Source organism: Mobula birostris, chromosome 2 (genome assembly GCF_030028105.1).
Source record: "Mobula birostris isolate sMobBir1 chromosome 2, sMobBir1.hap1, whole genome shotgun sequence".
Classification (NCBI taxonomy): Eukaryota; Metazoa; Chordata; class Chondrichthyes; order Myliobatiformes; family Myliobatidae; genus Mobula; species Mobula birostris.
Window position 1 is genome coordinate 131,841,918 of NC_092371.1, and position 12,031 is coordinate 131,853,948.

At 41.3% G+C, this 12,031-nt stretch overlaps 1 protein-coding gene across 6 annotated transcripts in view; it reads right to left on the reverse strand.

Moving 5' to 3' along the window:
- disp1 (dispatched homolog 1 (Drosophila)) overlaps window positions 1-12,031 on the reverse strand; it is a 419,126-nt gene that overhangs the window by 318,458 nt on the left and 88,637 nt on the right. The window lies entirely within an intron of this gene.

Consider the following 12,031-nt stretch of genomic DNA (forward strand, 5'->3'; position numbering starts at 1 on the left):
CGAGAGCAAACAAAAATAGTCAGGCAGTGTACATGGGTTCATTGTCCATTCAGAAATCTGGTGGCAGAAGGAAAGTTGTTCTCAAAACGTTGAGTGGTTGTCTTCAGGTTCCTGAACCTCCTTCTAGATGGTAACAACGAGAAGAGCACATACCATGGGTAACGGGGTCCTTAACGATGCCGCCCTTTTGAGGCATCACCTTTTGAAGGTGTCCTGGATGCTGGGGAGGTAAGTACCCATGATGGAGCCGACTGAGTTTGCAACTTTCTGCAGCTCTTTCCAACCCTGTGCAGTGGCCCCTCCATACCAGATGATGATGATGCAACCAGTTAGAATCCTCTCCAACATACATCTGTAGAAATTTGCTAGTGTCTTTGGTGACATACCAATTCTCCTCAAACTCCTTGGAGTCAGGATAGATCTTCAGAGATGTTGACACTTAAGAACTTGAAACTGCTCACCCTTTTCACTGCTGATCCCTCGATGAGGACTGGTATGCGTCCCCTCAACTTTCCCTTCCTGAAGTCCACAATCAATTCCTTGGTCCAGTTTATTGACCACTGTGATCAAACGGATGATATATGAAAAGGGTAAAGAATTCTCACTGTAGTTAAAATCCAGCCAGGAAATAAACTCTCCTTACCCTAGGCTTGGTATATTTGGCTTTACAGGGAATACAGCAAAGGATTGTGTGAAGTCCACAATGAAAAGATCTGTCCTGTGAGGAAAGATTAGAGTTTAAATAGTGAGTCATCTATTTAAACTTTAGTGAAATACGGAGTGCTGCTTGTTACAACTCTGGAGTCATCAACTTGGGGCAGTAGCTTCAAAATATTTAGGACTAAATTGAGTAATTCCATTACTCAGAGTATCATAAATCTATGAAATGACTAAGAGTATCAAGACCAGGAGAATGAATTAAAGATCCTTAAGGAACCAAGGGTATAGATAGAGTGGGAATAGGAAGTGGAGGAAAGTAACTCATTTAATTGATGAGCTGCTTTGAGGTGCTGAATGGTCTGACCCTGCCTCACATGTAGTGGACAAAAACTAGGAGGACCAGGACCTCCACTGGTTAAGGTCAATTATGGATGCTGTGTCCAAGCTATCTATATTGTATATGCAGGTCAGGAAAGTACGATATGGACAGTAAGCTACTGCCCATGCAGCATGCTCTCCCTCTCCATGCAGCTAACAAATCCAAGTGAACGATAGAGAACAACAGAGTTTGGCACCAATGGCATTGCAGGAGTTGCCAATCAGCATTAAAACTCAACATAGGACTGCCTTAGTGACTCTAGCTCTGAATATTTCCTCTGGGTTTACTGCCAAAGCCTTCCCCATGAATGGGCATAGCTGCAAGGTAGCAGAGGTTCGAGATCAGAGTTTTCTTCCCCTTGATGAGCTGCCAACCATGGTTGACAAGCTCCATCTTTCTGAAGAGATTGGTTCTTAGGCACCAATAACCCACCTTTGCACCTTCTCCTGTTAGTAGAAACAGTTCTGCCGGCCTTACTAGCTAAGCCACATGTGAAGGCTAGGAGCTCAACTTGTTTATAGAGGCTATTTGAGACGCAAGCCACTGGGGGCATTTAATAGATAGTGGGAGCTCACCTCCACTATTGCCCTTTACCCACGACCATGACAACCTTAAGGAGCTGGCAAAAGCTAGACAAATACATGAAGAACAAGCTCAGGAGAAGGGCAAACAAACAAGGCTACTGAATACTCACACACTTCTTCAAAACTTCCTAATGAAGTTTTACCATTACCAGCTTTTCCGATACAGTTTAATATATTTAAAATGAGAAACCAGGGCGTGCGCTTGTGATGGGGAGAGGAAGAAGGTGAAGTAAAAACAATCACTCCAATTATCCAACACAGTGTACACATGATAGAGGATAATCTCTGCACAATGCTAGCACACTAGTCAAATGGGGAAAAATAAGCATAATTTCACACACTGTGGACAGCAGACACACAGAAAACTCAGCATCATTCTGCAACATCCCAAATTACAATCTAATAATCCATCGTATGTACTGACTCTGCCAAAAATACAATGTATTTATGCATCATTTGTGCCAAAAAGTGCAGTCAGCAGACAGGATGTTGAAAAATTGGCACCCTGATGGTTCAGTAGACAGTTGCACCACTCCAGTTTTGGAAATAATCCAATTAAACCTGGTGGGTGCTCACTTGTCCATCTCAGCTTTTGCAGAAATTGGTGACTCTTCAGTCACTTGACTAAGATATACATAAATATAAGGAGTCTCAAAGAGATAGAGATGGAGAAAATATTTCCTCTTGAACTAGAAGACAGGAATATCTTGAACTAGAAGACAGGAAATGATTTGTTTTTCCCCAGAGATTTGTAAGTCTTTGGCATTTTCCTTCTCAAAGGGGAAGTGGAAGCATGGGACAACTGGACTCCAGGTTCCAGGAGGCAGAGGCAGCAAGTAAACATCGTGGCAAGAAGGCTGCGGGACGAGGCGCGAGCCAACGTTCGACTCCATTTCACCAATTAAAGCTTCCGTTGTTCACTGATTAAAGCAATGCGGGAGATTGAAACATTGAGGCGAAAACAGAGGGTGAGCACCGGCTGCCTGCCTTTTGATCGCTGGTGAGATCACTCTCCTACCAGAGAGGGGAGAATGCCTTTTGAATGCTGGTGGAATCACACTGTTACTGGAGAGGGGAGAATGCCTTTTGATTACCGGTGGATTCACTCTATTGCCAGAGGGGGAGACCTGTGTGGCCTGCTGCTGTGCCCGGTGAATGTTACTCATGTTTTGAGTTTTGGATATGGATATGGACTCGGACAATGGACTTTTCTCATATTCTGTTTTTCACCCGATCTTTCTCATTTTTTTGTGTACGAGGGCGGGGGGGGGGGATGTGTCTGTTCCGTCTTTGGTTTTTTTTTGCACGGGGAGGAGGATTTGGAGGTTGATGATCATGCTGCTGTTCCTTTCCTTCTTGGTTTCATTGCTATCTGGAGAAGATGATGTTCAGAGTTGTATACTTTGATAATAAATGAACCTTTGAGATTCCTTGCCATTTAATTTCCCTTCGCAGTCACACATGGGCCAGTCTTATCCTCAGCCTCCTCCACTGCCAGGGAGAAGCCAAATACAAACAAGAACAACACCTCATATTCCACCTTGGTAGTCTACAACCCAACAACGAGCATGGTATTCCTCAATTTCAGCTAACCTGCACTTCCTATACCCCTTCTCCTGATCGACATCCTTCTTTCCAAAATCCATTCCCCCATCCTCTAAACACTCAATTTCTTTAATCACCCCTACCTATACCATTTTTCCATCACTCATACATTCTTCCCAATGAGTCCCATATCACCTCTTCCTCCAAATGCACACCATCCCCCACCATTTGGTTCATTCTTCACCTTTCTTATCAGATTCCATAATCTGCAACTGTGTTGACTCCACATCACCGCCAGCCTCTGTTAATATCTCCACACTTCGCTCCAAATGAAGGGTGTTGACCGTCCATTCTCCTTCATTGCTGCCATCCACTGCCTTCCTCCAGCAGCTTGTTTCTAACTTCAGGGCTTCTGTCAGTGAAGGACAGACACTTGATGAGGAGTAAAAGATTATCACAGATACACAGGAAGGTGATTAAACACATCAACTCCTGCCTGAAGAGCAACTTGGATTCACTCCAATTTGCCAACCATCAAAAAAAGGTCAACACCAGATGCCATTTCATTGGCTCTTCACTCAACCCTGGAAAATTGGGACAGCAAAGGTGCATACATCAGGATGTTCTTCACTGATTGCAGCTATCATCCCCTCAAAACTAATCAATAGACCAACACCTTAGCCTCAATAGTTCATTGTACAACTGGTTCCTCAATCGCAGACCCCAGTCAGTCTGGATTGGCAACATCTCAAAAGTTCAAGGTACATTTATTATACAGTACAAGTATGTATACTATGTACAACCTCGAGATTTGTTTCCTAACAGGCAGCCACAAACCAAAGAAACCCAACAGAACCCAAAAGACTGTCAAACACCCAATGTGCAGAAAAAAATTGTGCAAATAAAAGTAAGCAAATAGCATTCAGAACTTAAGTTCAAGAAAGTGAGTCCACAGTCAGAAAGCCTGTCATAACTATAGCTAATTTAGGAGCCCAATAGTTACAAGCCATAACCTCAGTTCACCACAGAGGCAAGTAAACCTTTCAGAGCAGCGAGCTGAATCAGTCCATTCCTCACCACTGACACCTTGACCTTTTCAATCTGGCCTGGCATTTAATCGTCCAACCCTCGCCCGGGACTTACTACCTCAATTCGACCAGGTGTTTAAGCAATCAAATCTCAGATCTTTTCCTGTTTTCAGGCCTGGGTCTGGTCCCGCCACCTTAAGTAGGCATCGCCTCACCTTACTTCTGCTACAAGTCAACTCCAGCAGTGGTCAAACACTGACTTAATCCCCACTCTTGGGCACGGGCCCCATTGCCCTTATTCAGCCCGTACACTTCACACTGCGACCACCCTGACTTTTCAGACTTCAGTTTACACCACAAAAATGCCAAGTCATACAGGCGGTTCAACAGCTCAACTCCGAAAGGCAAGTTACAAGCTTCTTCACAATGTCCTTCAGCATAGTTGCACTACAAGCTCTGATATTTGTTGTTTATTTATTTATTATTATTTCTTTTTTAATTTCTTTTGTATTTGCACAGGTTATTGTCTTTTGCACATTGGTTGTTGTCTGTCCTGTTGGGTGCAGTCTTACATTGATTCTATTATGTTTCTTGTATTTACTGTGAATGTCAGCAAGAACATGAATCTCAGGGTTGATTATTGAGACATACATGTACTTTGTTAATTAAGTGAACTTTGAAATTTGTGAACAGACTGTGCAAGCCATTAGCTTTTCATCACTGCAAGAATACATTACCATACCCTCATCAGGTTAACAGTGTTTGATACCTGACTTTCTGTGACAAGAAGATAATACCCACAGATATGTGCTAGCAAATCAAGGATGCCAAATTCTTCAAGAATACTTGGGTACAGAAAAGAGCAGTTTGAAAGAAATACAAATTGAACTATATTTCTCACAGATGTAGGGAAAACGTTTTCTTATTACAGCATAGAAAAAAGCTCTTCTGTCCATCTAATCCATTAAAACTATCATCAACTTGCACCTGGACCATAGCCCTCTACATCCATCCCTTCCATGTACTGAACCAAACTTGTCTTAAATGTTGAAATCAAACCCACATCCCTGACTTCCACTTGTAGCTGGTTCCACACTCTCGCCATCCTCTAAGTGAAGTTGCCCCTAAGGTTCCCCTTAAGCATTCCACTTTTCACCCTTAACCCACAACCTCTAATTCCAGTCTCAATGAACTTCAGTGAAGAAAGCCTGCTTGCGTTTACCCCATCTATACCCCTCAATTTTGTACACCTCTATCAAATCTCCCTTCATTTCCTACACTCTAGGGAATAAAGTACTCACCTATTCAACCTTTCCCTATAACTTGGAGACTCAAGTCCCAGCAACAGCCTGGTTAAATATTTTCTGTACTCTTTCAATCTTATTGGTATCTTTCCTGTGGGTAGGTGACCAGAACTGCCCACAATACTCCAAATTTGGCCTCACTAATGTCTTATACAATTTCAATATAACATCACAATTTCTGATTTATAAAGGCCAATGGGCCAAAAGCTCGCTTTATGACCCTATCTACATATGATGCCACTTTTACTCCACACTCCTCATGCCCTACCGCACACTGCGCAAGACCTACCCTGGTTTGTCCTCCCAAAGTGCAACACCTCACACTTGTCTGCATTAAATTCCAGCTGCCATTTTTCATCCTAGTTTTCCAACTGGTTCAGATCCTGCTGCAAGCTTTGATTGCCTTCCTCGCTATCCTCTCCGTCCCCACTCTTGGTGTCATACACAAGTTTGATGATCCAGTTTATCACGTTGTCATCCAGATCATCGCTATAGATAACACACCATGCAATGATCCCTGATCATTCTGAATGTCAAGCAACTGAACCTTCTTGACCAGCCTCCCATGCAAGACCTTATCAAAGACTTTGCAAAAGTCCATATAGACAGTATCCACTGCTATCAATTTTCCTGGTAACCATCTCAAAAAAACTCTGAGACTAGTTAGACACCATCTACCACACACAAAGCTATGTTGATTATCCCTAATAAACCCTTGTACATCCAAATACTTACACAGCATATATCCAGTCCCTTAGAATACCTTCCAGAAACTTATCCACTACTGACATCAGGTTCACGGGCCCATAATTTCCCTTCTTCACCAGAGCCTCACTATCTCTTGGTTTCCAAGGCTGCCTAAACCTGTTAGACTTGCCTTTTATTCTATCAGGAATGTATAAAAACTCTGTAGTCCCAAAGTTGCACTTTGAAGACCTCCCACTTACCATACGCACCTTTGCCAGAAAACAATGTATCCCAAACCATATTTGCCAAATTCTTTCTGATACCGTCAAAATTAGCCTTTCTCCTGTAACCCTCAGGCTCGCCCAGCTCGTGTTCGTCTAGGGAAAGCAGCCATTGGCCCAGCCAAACTGGGTAATCACTTTTGTGTGGATGCTGTGTAATGCAACCCCAGTTACAAACCTACAACGCAAAGTATCAGACAGTACACCATATGCAATTAAATAATTGAACTTTATGAATCTTAATTTGAATATAGGGTTAGTAATGAAAATAAACCAAAAAAAAAGGGCCCAAGGTCACATTGGAGCTCACTCAGTAGTTATTCTTGCACCATCGCCAACCTTCGGACCCTCAGATACCAGTCCACTCCATCCGGTGATCTACCAGCTCTCTCCACACACATCTTCCTTCTTCATCTCTCCTTGACAAAAGACCCCGAAAAAACATCTTTCCAGACTCACAAGACACAGCAACAATCTTTTATTGGCTAACATGCCTCCTGTTATCTCCAGCCATAACCCAAACATTGCTGCCACAGAGAAACCATTACCTCAGCAGTGAACATTACAAAGAAGCCATTACATTAGCAGTGAAACCTTACAGCGCGTTACGCTCCTATTTAGAATCTCAACTCATGTGGGCAGACCTATCCTTCTCCATAATTATCTTGAAACTAATGGAATTATATCACTAGCTCCAAAGTGTGCCCCTACACACACACTTCTGTCACCTGCCCCGCTTCATTCCCTAACAGCAGATTCAGTATCGTACCCTCTCAAGTTGGGACCTCTATATACTGATGGAAAATTTCCTGAACACATTTGACAAACTCTATCCCATCCAGCCCTTTGACTTAATTTATTTGTAATGTGTCTGTCCATCTCTCTATCTGTTTATTTATTTAGTAATACAGCGCACAGTACGCCCTTCCAGCTCTTTGAGCCATGCAGCTCCAACAACCCCCGATTAACTCTACCTAAACACAGGAAAGCTTACAATAACAAATTTACCTACCTAGTACGTCTTTGAACTGTGGGAGGAAACTGAAGCACCCGGCGTAACCCCATGCATTCCACGGAGAGGACATATAGAGTCCTTACTGTATGGAAGCCCTAGTCAATATATAGAAAGTTAAAAATCGCCTACTATCATCCTGTGTTTTTTTGCAACTGTTTGCAGCGTCTCTACAAATTTGCTCCTCTAAATCCTGCTGACTATAGGACAGTTTTTTTTGGCATGTACGTGCATGTGCACGATGATGTTTTTTTTTTCCAAGCCTTTACAAGGTGCGGAGCGAGAGAGAGACTGTGTGGCACGCCACTCCTCAGAGACATTTTTCGCAGTATTTTTCTCTTTTGTATTTTACAAGGTCGAGTTGTGATCTCAACGCTCAACCCAGCATGGATGAAAAGCATACTCGGGAGCAGCCCCAACTGGATTCGAACTCGGGAACCTCTGTTCCGGGATCAAGTGCTGATGTCATTGCACCATCAGCCGGCCCACTATAGGACAGTCTAAAACATCATCCAATTAACATGGTCATCCCCATCTTATTCCTTAGGTATTATTATTTGAAGTTGGAATAAAAAGAATAACAACTATTACTGTATTTCACTTCACTGTGTGAAAAAGCAGGTTAACAGTTTGCATTCATGCTCACACTGCCAAACAAGCTAATAAAATATTAATGCCATCAATTGCTATGGATTGTGGATAGAGTTATCGTTTACTTCATGGATCAGATAGAATGATCCATAGGTTTTACCTAAATTATTGAGAAGTTTTCATTTCCTTTTGCACCAATCTCTGTGGCATCTCACTGAAAATAGACTTCTCAATCTGAAAATAAACCATTCCCTCTTGGCCTTAGTTTTTTTTTAAATCTGTTAATCAATCCACACCAGTATTGACCCCCAACACACTATGTTCTAATTTTGATAATAACCTCTCAAAGGCTTTCAGAAAGTTCAAACTTCCCTTATCTATTTTGCAAACCACAATTTCAAAAAATTCAGATTTATCAAGCTTGAATTTCCTTTCATATACCCATGACAACTCAGTCCAATCTTAATATTTTTCACAATTCTTTCAGTGAAGCTAAAAGCAAGATTTTCATTTGCGTTGCACCTACCAGAACCACTGAACTTGCCCAAGTGCTTCACAGCCAAAGAAGCTCTTTTGAATGTAGTCAATGTTGTAATATAGGAAATACATGCAGCTCATTCAGGCACTTCGAGAACCCACAAATAACAATGGAAAAATTACCATCGTGCTGGTTAAGAGGTATACAATTGCAAGAAAAAGTTTGTGAACCCTTTACAGTTACATGGTTTTCTGAATTAATTGCTCATAAAATGTGGAGTGATCTTCATCTAAGTCAAATAATAGACGAACACAATCTGCCTAAAACTAATAACACACAAATAATTGTACTTCTTACCATCAATACTGAGTACACCATTTAAACAATCACAGTCTAGGTTCAAAAAACATATGTGAACCTCTGGGGTAATGGCTTCTACAAAAGCTATTAGGATTCAAGTGTTCCAACCAATGAGATGAAATTAGAGGTGTGAGTTGCAGAGGTGCCCTACCCTATAAAAAAAGACACACAAAATCAGGTTACTTTCAGAGCCTGCTCTGCTCAAAAAAGGTCTGTTTATGTGCTCCATGCCTCGATCAAAACAACTTTCAGATGACCTTGGAAGAAGAATTGTAGAGATGCATGAAGCTGGTAAAGGCTACAAAAGCATTTCTGTGTGTTCATCAGTCCACAGTAAGAGAAACTGCCTACAAATAGAGGAAATTCAGAATGGTTCCTACTCTCCTCAAGAGTGGACATCCTGCAAAGATCACACCGAACACAACGTGCAATGCCGAAGGTGAAAAGGAACCCAAGAAAAACCATAAGAAAAACACAACAAGAATCATGTTTCCTCACGGAGGAAACCATTGCTCTCCAAAAAAAAAAAAAATTGCTGCACGTCTCAAGTTTGCAAAAGACCAGCTGGGTGTTTCACAACGCATCTGGGACCAAGTTCTGTGGACAGATGAGACAAAAGTTGAACTTCTTGGCAGAAATGCACACCACCATGTTTAGAGGAAAAAGGGCACTACACACCAACACCAAAACCTCATCCTAACTGTGAAGCAACTGGACAGCTTGCAATAGTTGAGGGAACGATGAATTCAAATTTTTATCAAGACCAGGAACCCAGTGAAAATTCCTGTTGTCATTGTTTTATGGCATACTGTTCACCAGAGAGCATTGGGCACTTTGAAACCTCATATGAAATGTTATCGGTGTTTATCAAAAACTACTGGAAATGTTTAATCTTTATTTTACTGTGGCCAGCAAATTTTCAAGTGGAATTGGTCTTACTGCCAGTTAAGGTTTTTTTGTTACAAATTTACCCAGGGATATACAGTGTAGGGAGTTGATGAGCACATTTAATGAGATCAGGATTTCAGATCAACAATCTTGTCAAGGATATAACAGAGGTTTCCTAATCTATTTTGAGAGTTCGTTAACATCTCTTTTGAAAAGCATGGTGCTGGAGGCCTTATCTCACCGCACTGGAAATGGGTACAGATTTAGTTCCAAGGCAGGTTTTCTTTCCTTACTTTTTGCATAGAGGTTGTGAGACAAGATAAACCTTCTCATACTGCCTTTTTGATCTTTCGAAGCATGCAGAAAAGGCATAGAGTTCAACTGGGAGAGCAGCATCTCAGTCAATCATGATATTAGGTTTGACTTTGTAGGAAATAATGGCGTGCAAACCGTCAAGAGCTGATGTGCATTCACTTCTGTCCCTAACCTCAATCATAATTGTTTTTTGCTCTTGAAATAGCCTTCATGAGGTCGTACCGAGACTTCTTGTAGAGTTCTGGACCACCAGTCTTGAATGCCATAGATCTAGCCTTCAACAGACTACGAACCACCTGGTTCATGCATGGCATTCAGTTTTGGTGTGGCTGGTATGCTCTCAAATGCACATGCTTATCCACACAGCTCTTGGTGAAGTTGGTGACATCCATGACGTATTGTTCAGATTCAAAGATGAAAGCCTGAATATTGTCCAGTCCATTAACTTTAAGCAATCCCTGTAAGTAGTCCTCTGCCTCCCTTGACCATACCTTCTTGGTCATCATCACTGGTGCTGCGAGCTTTAGTCTCTACCTGTACACTGGGAATAGAAGTACAGCCAGGTGATCAGACTATCTAAAGTGTGGCAGTTGGATGGTACAGTAAGCATTCTTGATGGTGGTATAACAGTGTTCAAGTGTGTTGACCCTTCTGTTTCAGAGATTTCTTCAAGCTGGACTGGTTGAAATCCCCCACAGTGATAACAGAAGAAAAATCAACCAAGAAAAGCAGAATGTTCACAAAATATTAGCAAAGAACCCAAACTAAAATGGACAACGCTGATCCCACAAGAATAAAATCTCCACTATAGGGGATCTAGTCTAAACTTCTGACATGGGCGGAAAGAATTAATGAAGGGAAGATGCTTCTCCTGCCAGAGGAATTGAGATCAAGGAATCAACGTCCCTGGTTACAGTGTATGAGATCTGGGAGTGAAATGAGAAATTTCAACACTCAAAGACTGCTGAACCTGTAGAATTTGGACCACAGAAGGTGGTGGAAGCCAAGCCATGGAATAGATTTAAGAAAGGGATAGTTAAACTTCTAAACAAGAAAGGCATCAAGGGAGTATTGGAAGAGAGCAGAAATGTATTGTTGAGAGGGGATTCAGGCATGACCTTACTGAAAAATGCAATAGATAAGAAGCAGAGTGCAGTGGTAATTATTGAATGCAATGCAATGCAAATATAAGGGTCGCACAACCACATCAAGGGCTCCCTGCCCAAAAAGACGCCATATCCTTCATTTTAAACCTACCCAGGGTGCAGAATTTAACATAAAAACAAAATGCAAGGAAGGAAAACCTCTAAAATTTGGGTAAACGGGTTTACTATCGTCACATGTACCAAGATACAGTGAAAGGCACGTCTGGCATGCCGTCCATACAGGTCTCTTTATTACAACAGTGCATTGAGGTAGTAGAAGGGAAAACAATAATAGAGTGCAGAATAAAGTGTTACAACTACAGAGAAAGTACAGTGTCACTTACTGGGGAAGAGGAAGGACTCAAAGTTGTTCCTCTCTTTTTTTAAATGATATAACATTCTCATTATGCAAGATACTGGAGATCTTAAAACAAATTTCTTCTATATTCCTTGCTTGCATCAAACTGTGTATAAAAAAATTAACTCCCAAATTATTAATAACTCCCAAACCCATTCTAAAAATGTTAAAGAAGCTAATTTGCTTGAGCTTGGCTTTTAATCTGCACGGAACTGTAAAAATATTGTATAAAGATGAAATACTTGGAATTATTAAATGCAATAGAAAGATTACAATAGAGCCATAGAGAACAGATAATGGATTCAGGACATTAACTGTGTACGTTACTAAATGATGACTTGTACCAATAAGTTTTTGTTTTCATTTGCAGAACATACTCAAAGATTTATTTTAAATTAAAACATTGTATTCTAAAT